Source organism: Triturus cristatus, chromosome 8 (genome assembly GCF_964204655.1).
Source record: "Triturus cristatus chromosome 8, aTriCri1.1, whole genome shotgun sequence".
Classification (NCBI taxonomy): Eukaryota; Metazoa; Chordata; class Amphibia; order Caudata; family Salamandridae; genus Triturus; species Triturus cristatus.
The window spans coordinates 1653603210-1653619954 of record NC_140591.1 but is presented as its reverse complement, the minus strand read 5'-3'; the positions used below and the strand labels follow the sequence as shown (position 1 = coordinate 1653619954).

General features: G+C 48.3%; 1 protein-coding gene across 3 annotated transcripts in view; it reads right to left on the bottom strand.

Moving 5' to 3' along the window:
• The window catches only part of LOC146808495 (transient receptor potential cation channel subfamily M member 2-like), a 1799999-nt gene that overhangs the window by 504573 nt on the left and 1278681 nt on the right, over nt 1-16745 (bottom strand). The gene's annotated exons all lie outside the window — the stretch shown is intronic.

Genomic DNA, 16745 nt, shown 5'->3' with positions numbered 1-16745 from the left:
GGAGTGGATGGAGTTCATGACGTTGGTGGTGTCTTCAGTGCTGATGGGGGTCCAGGCGCTGAGGGTGGTGGTGGGGGTCGTAGGTTCGGTGACTGGAGACGGAGTCTGGGGTCCGAAGCTGTCGTGTATATCTGCGATCTTTCGGTGGAAGAACGTGGCGAGGGAGTTGCAGAGTTCTTGTGACGGAGTGATGTTGTTGTTGCTAGCGCTGGGGTTGGAGAGCTCTTTGACGATGTTGAAGAGTTCCTTGCTGTTTTGGGTGTTATTGTCTAGTCGCTCTTAGAATTATGTCCTTTTGGTGGTGCAGGTCAGCTGGTGGTGTTTGCGGGTGGCGTTCTTGAAGGCTGTCATGTTTTCTATGGTTTGTTCGTGGCGCCAGGTTTTTTGAGGGTTCGGCAGGATTTCTTTGAGTCTTTGAGGGCGTCTGTGAACCACTGGATTTTCCTGTTGCCGGTCTTGCCTGGGTGGTTCTTCAGTGGAGCGAGGTTGTCGGCGCAGTTGGTGATCCACTGTGTGAGGTTGTGGGCTGCGTCGCTGGTGTTGGCTGGCGGGTTCTGACTCAGCGATGAGAGGAGCTGGTCTGTGGGGATTTTGCTCCAGCATCTCCGTGGGATTTGTTGAGTACGGTGGTGGGATGTGTTCTTTTTGAAGGTGAAGTGGATGTATCTGTGGTCGATCCAGTGTAGTCCGGTGGAGTGGCTGAAGGAGACGTGGTTGCTGGCGGAGAAGATGGGGTCGAGCGTGTGGCCAGCGAGGTGGGTGGGGGTGTTCACCAGTTGCTTGAGTCCGAGGTTGACGAGGTTGTCTAGCAGGGTGGTGGTGTTGTTGTCGCTGTTTTTCTCCAGGTGGAAGTTCAGGTCCCCTAGGAGGATGTATTCTGGTGAGGCTAGGGCGTGTAGGCTGATGAAGTCAGCGATGGTTTCGCTGAATTGTGACGTCATCAGCAGAGGATTGCGGTCGCGTGAGTTATAGTTGCCTGCACTAACTATAACGGGGGAATTTCAATGGTTTTTCACGAGTGAAATGTCCAGCTAACTATAACATGTGTGAAACCTATGGTTTTTTAAGTGAATTTGCAAGGTTTTTTAAATGCTAATTCCTAACTATAACGTGTGTGAAACCTATGGTTTTTTCAGTGAATTTGTACAGTTTTTTAAATGCTGTTATGTTTTTTTTTTTTTAAGGTTTTTCACCGCGCACCCACGTTACGCAGTTCGCGGAATTTTTCCGTTTCTACCGTACGCGCACGCGACGCGTACTCCGCGATTTTTAGCAAAAAAATTAAAGGAAATTTTGGCCCTTGGGGGTCCTTCTGGGACCCCCTGACAAAGGCTAGGGGGTCAGGAACTGTCCACCATGCCCCCTTTTCACGTTCTCCACCTTTGTTTTTCACCCCCTCAGACTGCGAGAGACAAAATGGCGGCCGACACTTCCTGGTTTCGACCGTTTCAAATGTTTACTAAGATCTAACAACCAATCAGAATCGCGCTCGCGTACGGCAGCGTGCGCGTACGGTAAGTTTTACCGTACGCGCACGGTGCGCGCTTATAGATATATAAATTGATTTAAATGCTATTTTCTCAGGAAATACTGAACAGATTTACACCAGACCTGCAAAAGGCACATCCCTGACCTGAGGACTACCACTCTGCCAAATTTCAAGTAATTCTGTTCAGCCGTTCGGGCTGTAGCTTGGACTAAAGGTCCTATGGAAAAATGCTTGGGGAAAACGCGTTTTGGGACCCCCCCTTTTTCCCAGCCCCCGCTTGACGAATCCCCCCGAGACTTTCAGGGAAGGAGCGGAGCGCCCCACCTATTTTGAAAATTTTGCGAGGATTCGTCAATCGGCGCCAACGTTATTCCAAATAGAATGTTGCGGATTTCCTATGGAAACACGGTCCTAACTATAACTATCTACTGGCGACCGCCAGTAGATAATATATATATATATATATATCCACCATCTCAAATGTTTCCATTCAGAAGAGCCACAAGCAGGTAGGTGAATTTGCGTTTAATTCTGCAAGTTACAGCGAAGTGGGGGAAGAAAACAGTCCAAAGTGTTCATCAGCCTAACGCGTTTCATGCTGCAGTGAGCTGCTCCTGTGAGAGCCGACGCCCACTGAGGCAGGTGGTAACAGTTAAAATTGATGCCGGTGCTCCATGCACTGTTTGAACAAAGCCTCTGATGAAATGCTAAGGCAGCATGAAACGCGTTAGGCTGATGAACACTTTGGACTGTTTTCTTCCTCCCACTTCGCTGTAACTTGCAGAATTAAACGCAAATTCACCTACCTGCTTGTGGCTCTTCTGAATGGAAACATTTGAGATGGTGGATTGTTTAACGGCTGGTTCCGGTCGTAGAAGAGCCCTGCCACGTGGAAGTGGACCGAGCTGCAGTCAATCGGCGAGCAGCGTTAAGGGCAGAAAGGTCGTTTTTTGCAAGGTGATATTGCAGCGCAGAGGCACTGACAGCTTTCCAGACCCACTGAGGTATTCATTCTCACCATTGTTACATCACACAGGAGCAGCTCACTGCAGCGAGAATAACGGCACTACAAGTACCAGCAGGCTCTGGGAGAGCCGACGCCCACTGAGGCAGGTGGTAACAGTTAAAATTGATGCCGGTGCTCCATGCGCTGTTTGAACAAAGCCTCTGATGAAATGCTAAGGCAGCATGAAACGCGTTAGGCTGATGAACACTTTGGACTGTTTTCTTCCCCCCACTTCGCAGTAACTTGCAGAATTACCAAATTCACCTACCTGCTTGTGGCTCTTCTGAATGGAAACATTTGAGATGGTGGATTGTTTAACGACTGGTTCCGGTCGGAGAAGAGCCCTGCCACTTAGAAGTGGACCGAGCTGCAGTCAATCGGCGAGCAGCGTTAAGGGAAGAAAGGTCGTTTTTTGCAAGGTGATATTGCAGCGCAGAGGCACTGAAAGCTTTCCAGACCCACTGAGGTATTCATTCTCACCATTGTTACATCGCACAGGAGCAGCTCACTGCAGCGAGAATAACGGCACTACAAGTACCAGCAGGCTCTGGGAGAGCCGACGCCCACTGAGGCAGGTGGTAACAGTTAAAATTGATGCCGGTGCTCCATGCGCTGTTTGAACAAAGCCTCTGATGAAATGCTAAGGCAGCATGAAACGCGTTAGGCTGATGAACACTTTGGACTGTTTTCTTCACCCCACTTCGCTGTAACTTGCAGAATTAAACGCAAATTCACCTACTTGCTTGTGGCTCTTCTGAATGGAAACATTTGAGATGGTGGATTGTTTAACGGCTGGTTCCCGTCGTAGAAGAGCCCTGCCACGTGGAAGTGGACCGAGCTGCAGTCAATCGGCGAGCAGCGTTAAGGGCAGAAAGGTCGTTTTTTGCAAGGTGATATTGCAGCGCAGAGGCACTGAAAGCTTTCCAGACCCACTGAGGTATTCATTCTCACCATTGTTACATCGCACAGGAGCAGCTCACTGCAGCGAGAATAACGGCACTACAAGTACCAGCAGGCTCTGGGAGAGCCGACGCCCACTGAGGCAGGTGGTAACAGTTAAAATTGATGCCGGTGCTCCATGCGCTGTTTGAACAAAGCCTCTGATGAAATGCTAAGGCAGCATGAAACGCGTTAGGCTGATGAACACTTTGGACTGTTTTCTTCACCCCACTTCGCTGTAACTTGCAGAATTAAACGCAAATTCACCTACTTGCTTGTGGCTCTTCTGAATGGAAACATTTGAGATGGTGGATTGTTTAACGGCTGGTTCCCGTCGTAGAAGAGCCCTGCCACGTGGAAGTGGACCGAGCTGCAGTCAATCGGCGAGCAGCGTTAAGGGCAGAAAGGTCGTTTTTTGCAAGGTGATATTGCAGCGCAGAGGCACTGAAAGCTTTCCAGACCCACTGAGGTATTCATTCTCACCATTGTTACATCGCACAGGTGCAGCTCACTGCAGCGAGAATAACGGCACTACAAGTACCAGCAGGCTCTGGGAGAGCCGACGCCCACTGAGGCAGGTGGTAACAGTTAAAATTGATGCCGGTGCTCCATGCGCTGTTTGAACAAAGCCTCTGATGAAATGCTAAGGCAGCATGAAACGCGTTAGGCTGATGAACACTTTGGACTGTTTTCTTCCCCCCACTTCGCTGTAACTTGCAGAATTAAACGCAAATTCACCTACCTGCTTGTGGCTCTTCTGAATGGAAACATTTGAGATGGTGGAATATATATATATATATATATACACACATATATATATATATATATATAAATATATATATATCTATATATACATATATCTACTGGCAGTCACTAGTAGGTAGTTATAGTTAGGAACTAGATTCAATAGGAAGTCCGTTTTTTTGTTTTGCCAATAGCTTTGGTTCACAAATCCTCACACAATTTTCAAAACTAGTTTGATGCTATATTTAGCTACTGTCTTCAAAGGTTTGTGGTGATTCATCAACAGGGGGCCAAGAAAAATGGAGTGCCCAAAATGCATATTCCCCATATTAATTTTCTTAGGAAACTTTAGACACGGCTACAGCCCGAACTGGTGAACAGAATTACACCAAATTTGTCAGGAAGGTAGCTGTTGGCCCAGAAAGCACCCTTTTTTGATTTTATGATTCAATAGTTGTGGTATGATTATTTTTTTTTCCAGTTTTATATCTAGGGATGCAGAGGGTTTGTGGCTCCGATGCAGGACTACGTGAACCCACGCGGTAGTAGAAGTGCTCTGCCTAGCTCCCCACAATCTGAGGAAAATGTTGCAGCCGGTATTCAATTAAGCGGAGCCAGCCCGGGGGATCGTTTAAAAGAAGCTAGAAGGGGTCAGGGTAAGAGTACCTTGACCCCATGGGTGTATTAAAGACGCCTGTTAGATGTCCTTATTTGTTTCAGGATGGTAAGTTCCATTTATTTTGTATGTGGTTTGAGTCGCGACCCCATTGCAGCACTCAGCGCAGCCCCATGTAATGTTGCTGTGGAGTCATGCAGCCCACTGTGCTTTGGGCTACCATTTTATGAAGCAGGAGCCAGTCGTAGGTGCTATAGGTTAATGCATAAAAGTATAGAAGGGATCAGTATATGGTTACCTTGACCCCATAACTATATTGTAGGGTTTCTCAACTATCCCTATAAAGTTACAAAATGCTGTAAAAAGATTTTTTATGCACGCAGAATCGTGACCTATTCACGGAGCTCAGCGCGGCCACCATGTAATGTTGTGGTGGAGTTCCCAACGTTGTAGAAAAATACATTCCAACACTCAGTCATACATTAATGCATGCATTCACACATTCAAACACATTTACTCACAGATCCACTTGTAGATGCGGAGATCCACAGAGAGACTCACATATCTATTCCAAGAACCACTGAGACAGCCATGCAGCCACTCAGAGACCCATACACAAACTCATACACCCACTTACAGCCCCACTCAGATAGTGAAGTAGTCACACACAGACCTACTCACTGACTCATAAACACTCTCACTGACCCACTCAGACTCATGCACCCACTCACAGACCCACCCAGAGACTCAACAACACACTGATGGACCCATTCAGACAGCCATATACCCACTCAACACCCATTTAGACACTGAAACTCACACTTACAAGCTCAGTCAGAGACTCATTCACCCACTCATGGACTCACTCAGACAGCCATACACCCACTGAAGACCCATTTAGACACTAATGGCCCACTCAGAATTTCACTGAAAACATCATGCACTCACTCACGGGTTCACTCAGACAGCCATATACCCACTGAAGACCCAGTTAGACACTCATGCACCCACTCACAGACCCAATTATGTAGTCATGCACCTATTCACAAATCAACTCAGACACTGATGTACCCACTCAAAGACCACACTCACACAGAGACCCACTCAAGACACTAATGCAGCCACTCACAGTGCCACAGAAACCCACACACAGACGCACTCAGAGACTCATGCACCCATCCACAGACCCACTCATAGAATTATGCATCCTCTCACAGAACTAGTCAGAGACTCATGTACCTACTCACAGACCCACTCAGAGACTCACACACCCATTGATGGACCCACTCAGAAAGTCAATCACACACTCAAGACCCATTAGACACTGACACTTGCACTTGCAGACTCAGTCAGAGACTCATTCACCCACTCATAGAGTCACACACCAACTCATGGACTCACTCAGAAAGTCATACAACAATTCTTAGAACTACTCAGAGACTCTCACACCCAGTCTTAGACACACTCAGAGACTCATGCACTCACTCTAAAACCCACTCGGAGACTCACACACCTACCCACTGGCCCACTCAGACAAGCAAACACCCACTGGAGACCCATTTAGACACTCATGCACCCACTCTCAGGCCTAATCAGAGACTTGTGCACACACTAACAGACCCTATTAAAGAGTCACACACATACTCACAGACCCTCTCAGAGACTCACACACCCACTCACAGACCTACTCAGACACTCACAGTACCACTCACAGACCCACTAAGACACTGATGCACACACTTATAGACCCACTCAGACACTGATGCACACAGGCATGCACCCCCTCAGACATTCATGCACCCACTCACAGACTCATGTACTCATTTACAGACCCACTCAGACTTATGCATCCACTTGCACACAAGGTTAGACACCCACAAAACGACTTAAAGAATTATTATGACATATATAGACATAAAATTAGAGTTATAAATCTAAAATGTGTTGTTGTGCCTTGAATTTGTGCATTTTCTTTGCGGATCCGCAATAGGGTTGCGACCCCAAAAGAAATGTCCTTTTAAAAAAATAGTTAAAATCAATATTATTTTGTACTGGGCAATAGGGTGGCTCTGAAGAGAGCGTTTGTATACGTTGTGAGTATGTGACAGCCACACATAAGACCAAATGCAGAGTTTCAGGTTGCTGAAAAATAACCTGTTGCCTTTATCTGTAAAGCAAACTCCATCACTTCTGTAAATTCAATGCATGTTTAAGAGTGTGCTGTTTTTGTAGATGTAGCCCATGTTATGGTCTCATAGGAATGCAGAAACAGCTTTATTAACTTGTTTCCTGGCTTTGTCAATATGTGGACAGAATGGCAATTCTCCAAAAATAGTGAAAGGAGAATCAAGATTTCATTAAAGACGCAGAGGCTAACATTATGCATAACATCTTTATTGCCACTCCTGCAGCACCTTTAAAACCTTTGGTGCTCATGATGGAATGGTTCCGTCAGGAGCACCAGTGCTGCTGATGAAACCATTCTGTCATGAGGACAGGGGCACTAAATCCCTCTGCTGCAAACAGCAGAGGGATTTCCATTTTTTTTAGGGGGGGCTCGGAGGTGGGAAGAGCTTCCCCAACCTTCAGAGGCCCTTTGCTGATTTTGAATATAATGACGATCGCGCGCATGGCACGCTGTCGTCATTACACTGAAAACCAAAAACAGAAACTTAGTTTCAGTTTCAATGTTTTGGTGCTCCTGGGGCTATCTAAGTCCCCCGAGCACTGAAACACTTGGGAGTGGTATCGTTGGAAAGGGGAGTATCCCCCCTTTCTAGTGGTACCCTTACCTAGTGGATGCCTGCTTGGGGATTGCCCCAAGAGGGCGATCCCTAAGCAGGGTTGGTTCTTCCCACTAGCCAGCATGGAGGGGGGAGCAAGGCCCTTTGCTCCCCCCATTAAAGTTTGCCAAACAGACTTTCTGTCCTCCCTGGGGGGCATAAGGGGCAGTAGCCCCCAATCTGACCCCCAAGGGGGCAAATAGCACACTAGACACCAAGGATTTTTTTATAGGCCAGGGGCAGGGGCTGACCAGAATGGGCATGCCAAAGCCCCCAATCTACCCCCCAAAGAAGGCATAAGACCTTCCGCCCACCCAGGAGGCAGATAGGAGCAATAGCCCCTGATCTGCAGAAAACCAACTAGGCCCCAGGGATTTTTTTTATATATACGTAGGGGTGGGGACCGCCCAGAATAAACATGCCAATACCCCCAACCAAAAACAAAATGCTATAGTTTTTCTGCCCCCCTAGGAGGCAGATGGGGCAATAGCCCCTTATATGCCCCCCCGAGGCACAGAAAGCCCCTAGGCACCAGGGATTTGTTTTTTTAATACGTAGGGGTGGAGACTGCCCAGAATGGGCATGCCAATGCCCTCACCCCTAAGAAACTTACCACTGTATTTCTGCCCCTCTGGAGGCCGATGGGGGCAATAGCTCCTTATCTGCCCCCTTTGGGGGGGGGGGGGGGGGGGGGCGGAAATTCCACTAGTCACCAGGGGGAAAAAAAACTCAAAATTCAGGGGTGGTGGCTGCCTAGAATGGGTATGGCGATGCCCCACCCCCCACAAAAATATGCCACATTCTTTCTGCCCCCCAGGAGGCAGATGGGGCCGTAGCCCCATATCTGCCCCCCCGGGGGAGCAGAGAGCCCATGAGGCGCCAACAATTATGCTGGCTTTTTAAACATAGGGGTGGGGGAAGCCCAGAATGGGCATACCAATGTCCTCACCCACCCAAAAAATAGCCACATTCTTTCTGTCCCCCTTGGGGGCATATCGGGGCAATAACCCCCGATTTCCCCCCTCCCTAGGGCGGCAGAAAGGCCAGTAGGCATTGAATTTTTTTCGGAATGTGCCTATCTGTGGATTTTGGGCCTAGGGCAGCTGGCACCTAGGACACCTAATAAATACCTTTATTATCCTATCCCTCTAAATTCCTGATTGCATATTTTGTGCTTTTTTCTACTTTTTGTGTGTTTTTTCGTGCTTTTTCACTCATTTTCTATTGCTTGCTTTTTTCATTTCTTTTACTTACTTTCTTACTTCCTACCTTTTCTTTTCCACCCCGCCTCGCCAGAACTATGTCGAAGAGCCTTAAAAAACAGGGAAGAGTGAGAACTTCGATCGCCTTGCGGAAGGCGGCGCCCACAGGGGCCCATTCGGTTAGGCGGAGGTGGCCGCACTGTTTTGTTTTGTTCAGCGCCACCTCCCCTTTACCCTGGCAGCAGGTGGCAGGCCTTGGTCCGGGTGCAGGCTCCAGGAGCATCACCGGTGGAGGGAGAGGGTGCGCCAGGCAGTGTTTTGCTGCTCCGGGGTCCGGCATACCCCTAACTAATTGACGCACCGGTGGTCCGACATCCTGCACCTGGAGCAGGACCTGCTGGACCTGAAGTCCCAGGGCTTGGTGAGTAGTTAATTATATCATTATTGTGTTCTTCTGTTCTGTGTTATTGGGAAGATTATTTTTTTCACAAATAGCTAACATACTGCTGCTGCTTACATGCAGGTAACATACGTTTTAGAATCTTATTATTATGTGACTTCCAGGCAGGTGCTCATGCTAATAACTAATCGTACTTGTTTGCAACTTTGCGCTCTCTTGGGCCGGTTATGTAAGAGAGGTTAGAGAATTTAAGTTAGGTAATGAAAGACTCCAGTCCTTCCCTTTGTCCTGTCAGGCTGTACTGTCTCCTTTGACTAAGACAGTGGTAGTAGTTAGTTAGTACTATTTGGTAATTTAACTGCCTGCGTGACATGTCCTTTTGAAATTAAATGAAATACCAGCATTTGTAAAGTGCACAGCTATCTCCGGAGGGGTATCCTGGTGCTGGGGGCCATCAGGAAGATTAAGTGAGCTATTGCCCAGAGTCACATGGTGCTGGGCTAACTTGCCGCTGGTACCGGGGATCGAACCATGAACCCCGTGGTCCGGAGTCAGGCACCCTGGCAGCTGCGCCACACCTCTTCCACCTCTTCTAGTTGAACCTTTTGCAGTTCATTTGTATAGCGCGTGAATAGAATAGCAACCAACCAATTTGGTGTATGCAATATGCATGCGTCCATCTATGCAGTAAGAAGAATACAAATGAAAACTTAGTAATTGGCCTGTCACAGGGTTTGATGAGTTGGAGACTGAGAGATGATTTTGAATGAGATCGGAACAGTAGAAGCAAATATAATTTTTTTTCAATTCATTCCAAAGTCTGGAATAGGCGGGCTAGGTATGTTTAGGATTCAGGAATGGCGAATCACTGTAATTATACGGGCCGGAAAAAAATGTGCATCGCATAATCACTCAACTGATACAAGATAACAGGCTTACTGATGTCTGGTCACACTTAAAACCTCAGGAGGAGTGAAGCACATATTTTTCAGCCCCACATAGAGCAGTAGCACGTTTGGATTACTTTTTGGTCTCGCATCCGTTGCTCATGAACTGCACCATCAAGAAGATCCCCCGAGTTATGTCCGACCATAACCCCTTGGTCTTAGAAGTTACAAACACAGGGGCAGATGCACCGGAATGCACTCGGACATTTTAGAGGGGTCTGCTTCAAGATCCTGAATATGTTCGCCATATGGACAAATGGCTGGAAGAATACCTAAAGGTCATTAGAAACAGTGCTAGGTGCGGGATGGTGTGGGATGCTCTTTAGGCCGGGGTCAGAGGGGAGACTCTGAGTTACTCTCTGAATCGGAACAAGAAAGCAATACAGTGCTAAAACACGATCTATAGCACAATGATAGACACAGAAGAGGAGCTGGTTAGGGCTATAACTAATGGCTTAAACATTGAGGGGATTCTCCAGAAACTTGTTCTAGTAAAGGCATCCTCTTGGGACATCGCGGCAGGAAGAGCAGCAGAAAAATACATGACCTGGTGGCAAAGCTGCCATGAGTATAGCAAGCAAGCTGGGCACTTGTTAGCCACCAGGACAAGACAGAAAATTGCTGGGGGAGAGATCCTGGAGGTTAAAAACCAAAAGGGCAAACTAGCCTCTGGTGGCAGGGAAATACAGGAGGTATCCCAGGGATACTATGGAAAGTTATATGGAGAAGAGGGACACAGGGAGGCAAGATTTATAAAAGAGTATTTAGAGTCGCTCCGTATGGACCAATTTTCACAGTCAGAACTTGAGGTTAAATTTTTAGAGGAAGAAATACAAGGAGCTCTAAAAGAACTCCCCTTCGGTAAGGCTGTGGGCCCAGATCGAATCCTGTTAGAGTTCTATAAAGGTGTCTTTCCTGTTTTGGGGGTTGACCTGATTTATTTAATGTGCAACGTACAGAAAGGAGAAGCCCCCTCGGAATTGTGGGTGGGAGCCAACATAGTTATTTTTCAAAATAAAGGGAAACCCCCCTAATGAGACGGAATCTTACAGACCCATTAGTCTCATGAATAGTGATTCGAAGATCTTTTAAAAAATATTGGCCAATAGGGTGAGTGGTATGATAGGTAAGGCGATATCCCCTAGGTAGCATGGGTTTATTCCTGGCAGAGGAACAGCTGAGAATGTTTGTAGAGTTATAACTCTATTTGATGGTACATCAGTTACCGGAGACCATATGATACTTATTCTACTCGTTGCCAAAAATGCATTTAATAGGGTCTCCTGGGCTTCTTTTGAGAAAGTGGGTATCGGAAAAGGGTTTATTGAGGCCATACAGACATTATACAGAGTCCCCCGGGCCCGACTCCATCTAATGGGTGGACAAACCGACCCTATCCATATCACACTGGAGTCTAGACAGGGGTGTCCTTGTTCTCCCCTTTTATTTGCACTTTACATAGACCCCCAAATCTGGAAAACTGAGGCCAATGTAGGAATCCAGACTATCTGGCTCCACGGTTTCGAGACCAAAATTCTCGGGCATGCGGACAATCTGGAGATCATGACGTCTAACCCGTATGAAGCCTTAAGGGGGATAGAAATTGAGGTCAAACACTTCAGGGTGGTCTCTGGCTATTTGCTTAATCTGGAGAAAACACAAATTGTCATCAATAGTAAGATCTGCTTGCCGGAAATTGCAGTTTATTTAGGGGTCACAATAACCTCGGAACTGGGTAAAATCGTGGAAATAAATCTGAACCCTGCGATCGAAAGGGGAGGAAAGAGTTAGACAGGTTCAATAATTTGCACCTCTCAATTGCTGAACATTGTAACATGATTAAAATAATATTTCTCCCAAAGATCTTGTATCTCTTCAGTACGATACCCCTAGTGTTTGAAAGTCATTGAATTAAGGAGATGGAAAAAATGGTCAACAAGTTTATATGGGCACATGGAGAGACCAGAAAGGCCCTCAGGTTCATGTACTTCCCCAGGGAAAGGGGGGAGTGGCCTGTCCTAGACTTAAAAATGTATTACTGGGCTGCAGTAAACCAATACATCTGGGGATTACTTGGAGGAAAGGTCATGAACCGGTTGAGAAGTGATGCTCCCCCAGCTCTATATGAATTGCTGCTAAAGAGAGAGGTAGGATGAATATTTACACTCCCCTTCTTGGTAATCCATAATTCCCAGAGATATTCCATGACAGGATTATGGCACGATGGGATGACACTAAGAGTCGGGAAGATGGGGAACGTGCTCAATTCAAAAGGCATAATACCATTTGAGAAGGTCCAGTTTTTCTTCAATTTTGATCGTAAGGAATTTTTTAAACGCCTTCAGGTTCGAAGCTAAATCGCAAAACAAAAAAGGGGGGAGGAAAGCTTTCTCTAAAGAACCTATTATGGAGGCAATAAGAGATCCAGAGGGCTGTGCTATCACCCAGATTTATGGAGGGATGAGGCAATTGATGGCTGATGACTTAGATACACATTGCGAGAAGTGGCAGCAAAAGCTGAGTATTGAAGGGGCTCACTTAAGCTGGGCCACTCCGTACTGAGATCAGCTAGGCTGCAAGCGTAGCATTATAAAATGATCTTTTCATTATACCATACGCCAGCTAAGATCGCCCAATGGGGTGGCACAGAAGGGCTTCTCTGTTATCGATCACGTAGGGCAGATGCTGATATTATTCACAAGTTTTTTCTTCTTCCCGGTTTTAGACCCTCTGAGGATAGCTATAGAAGAATTTTTAACACAATTTTTGAGGATTCAAACAAGACTCACAACTGATCTGATGTTATTAGGGGTTACGAACGAAGGAGTGTCACTGGTACAACCTGAGTTTGTCTTCTTGGCAATGGCAGTAGTAAGAATTTTTAACTCATCGGCCTGGTTGGACCCTGCCCCCCCCCCCTCCAACAGTGGCTTTCACAGCTTTTTATAATCTTGAGAAGGGTGTATGCGAGAGGGAAGGGTGTAGGGCTAGAAAGCTAGGGAATCTTATCTGGGCCCCCATCAATATTTGGAAAATCGATAGTGAGGCGAAGTAAGCCACAACCTTAACGATCTAGGGCCTCTGAGGTATTGAATGCATCCTAAAAATGGTATTTTATGACATTATTTGTAAAATGTTTTTATTCCCTTTCTTATCCTATTTATCATTGGTAATGTTTCCTTGTGTATTTATTTATGGATGTATTTACATAAATGTACTTATCTGATGGTGGCATAAAATAAAATAAAAAAATAAATTAAAAAAACAATAGATCTATGATTTTAAAAATACAGTATTATTATTAAATGCTGAAACGGACTCCTGTACACAGTCGCAACTCCATCGCTTCATCGTGGACTTACAAGGGGGACGCGCTGGGCGCCGCAATGGAGTCGCAACTCCACCCACAGGCACTCCCAGATTGAAATTTCGATCAGGAGGCTAATAAAGGATTAAAAGAAAGTGACCATTAAAAACTAGCATAAAGCTGCGGACTGCTAGTGATCTCTCTGCCCGTCGGCTGGAGGAATTTGAAGGTCGGGCCAGGCGCAACAACGTGCGCATTACTGGAGTCCCGGAATCCTCGGAAGAGCGCTCAGTGGACCTCCTCGTCGAAGACTTGGTGGTGAACCATCTTGGGCCTAAGGGCCTTGGAAAGTTTTTTGCAGTAGAACGTGCTCACAGGGTGCCTGGCGGGAGGCCTAAGGCGGGAGCATCCCCGAGGCCGATTGTCGCCCGGATCCTTCATTTTCGAGATCGGGACGCTATCCTGCAAGCGCCGAGGGTGGCGGGCCCGGTTCCTTTTCAGAACGCCTCTGTGAACTTCTATCCTGACTTCACCCAGATGGTGCAGAAGCAAAGGCAGTCTTTCCTGGGGGTTAAGAGACGCCTTAGGGAGATGGATTTGAAGTACGCTATGCTTTTCCCTGCCAGACTGCGTGTGGTGTATGAGGATTGGACTTTCTTCTTCGACTCGCCTGAAATGGCTGGAGAGTGGTTGGACGCTCTGCCACGGAGGCGGACCAGCGGGGACTGTACCACGGGAGAGGACAGTGGCAGGGCTGAGCAGGAGTGATGCCCTGTGTGTTAGGTCTTTTTTATTTTTGCCCCGGACAATGACTTGTGGCTAACTGCAGTAATGAGGGGGTGGCGGAGGGCCGTTCGGAGCTCTTTCCTCCCTCGGGGTTCTTTTTGTAGATTTGTTTTTGATAGGGCGACAGGCACACTGCAAGTTGGGGGGTTTTGTAAGCTGACGCAGGGGTGCAGGGAGGGGGGTGGATATGGGGTGTTGGGGTGGTTGTTGGGGGGGTTTTTCTTGCAAGGCGTAGTAATTGTTGTCAGGATGGTTTGGTGGTGGTTTTTCGGGGGGGGGGGGGGGGGTGAAGGTCTCTTGGTGTTTGAGGATGGGGGTAGGGGCCTCAATATTATTAGCTGGAATGTTAATGGCTTGGGTGATCGTATTAAGCGGGGGATCGTCTTACAATTCCTGAAGCGGGCCTCGCCTGACGTTGCCCTATTGCAGGAGACACATCTTATAGGCAATATGTGCTATGCACTCAATAGAAAGGGCTACAAATTCATTGCCCACTCTGGCTTTTCATCGGGCTCCAGGGGAGCGGGCATACTTGTTCGAGCCTCACTGCCCCTCACTGCCACTCGAGGTTGATTCCACCATTGTTGACGATAGGGGGCGGTTCGTAGCTGTGGCGGGGAGATGGGAGGGTAGAAAGTTGGTATTGGTTTCTGTGTATGTTCCTCCGGCCCTGCAGGCCTCCACGTTTGCGGATCTGGGCAGGGCCTTGTTGGAACTCCCTGAGGGTCTGTTGGTGGTGGGGGGAGATTTCAATGCTGTTGGTTCTGGGCTGCTCGATAGGCACCCGCCCAGGGATACCGGGGGGGCTAAGAAGTGGCTTCCTGATTTCATAGACACTTTTGGCTTTGTGGACTGCTGGAGGCTCCGGCACCCCACTCAGAGTCAGTATACCTTTCACTCCGGTGCGCATGGGAGTCTCTCCCGGATTGATTACGTGCTCACCCTGGCTGCGAATGCCTCGCTAGTTTCTGAGGCTAGGCATATGGCACGCGGCATATCTGACCACTCTCCGGTGTGGGTCCGTTTTGATATTGGCCGGGTGGGAGGGGGTAGGGTTGCTCCCATTAACCCCTGGTACTTCCGTGACCCCAAGACGCGCAGGGCGCTGCTGAAGGCAGTTGATCACAATCAAGATTCGGTTGATTCGGCGGTGTCTCTGTGGGAGGCGTTTAAGACCGTATTGAGAGGGGAGGCCCTCTCATTGGTGGTGGCCGCCAAGCGACGGAAAGACGCCGAGGTGGTGCAGATTGAGGATGAGATTGCGGCTTTAGAAGGGACCCTGGAGGAGGGGGTTGCAGCGGACACGCTGCATAATCTGAGTTTGAAGCAATCGGAGTACAGGGATTTGGCGGAGAATGCTGCCAAGACCCTTAGCAGGGAGCAGCAGGGCCGCTTGTATGATGTTGGGGATAAGGCCGGGAAACTGCTAGCTTGGTTGGACAAAAAACAGCGGGTCAATAGAGTGGTGCCGGAGCTAACGACGGAGGAGGGGGAGGTTGTTACTGACCCCGACGGTATAGTCCAGTGTTTCTCGGATTATTTCCGCGTAGTGTACACCTCGGTTTCGGACAGGCCGACTGCGGACTCGTGTGACCTTTTGCGTGATATTGCTCTGCCCTGCCTCTCTGACGTAGATAAGGACGACCTGGATGGTAATATAACGGTTGATGAAGTGGCGGGTGCTATTCGGGCGTTGAACTCGGGTAAGGCCTCCGGTCCGAACGGTTTGCCTATCGAATTGTACAAGCTTTGTCCGGATAAGGTCGCTCCTCACCTGCGCGCCATGTTCGTGGAGGCGCGGGTGAACGGGTATCTGCCGCTTGATCAACGACTGGCAACCATAGTGGTGATACATAAGGACGGTAAGCCTCGGGACAAGTGTAGTTCCTATCGGCCGATATCGCTTCTTAATGCTGAGCCAAAAATCCTCGCTAAGATCCTGGCGAACCGCTTGGTCCGGGTGCTCGAGGACTTGATCCACCCGGACCAATCGGGCTTCATTCCGCATCGCAACACTGCATTGAACCTTAGGCGCCTCCATGGTGTGATTGCTAGGGTGGACACGCTGCGGGAGCCGGCTATTGTGGCGTCTCTTGACGTCACGATGGCGTTTGACACGGTGGAGTGGGCATACCTGTGGGCGGTGCTAGCCAAGTTCGGCTTTGGGCCCGGGTTTGTGGACTGGGTGAGGTTGCTTTATGAGGGTCCCCTTGCTAGTGTTGTGGTAAACGGGAGGGCGTCCAGGTCGTTTAAGCTTGGGAGGGGCACCCGGCAGGGTTGCCCCCTGTCGCCTTTGTTGTTCGCCCTTGCTCTTGAACCGCTGGCAGCGTGGATACAATGGCATCCGAGTATACGTGGCCTTCGATGGTCGCCCGACTATGAGGACCGTATCTCACTTTACGCCGACGACATCCTATTATACCTTGCCTCGCCCCAGAAGTCTCTCATAGTGGTTTGCGACGTCTTGACTTCTTTTGGTAGGAACTCGGGCCTTGTTATCAATTGGGGAAAGTCATATCTGTATGT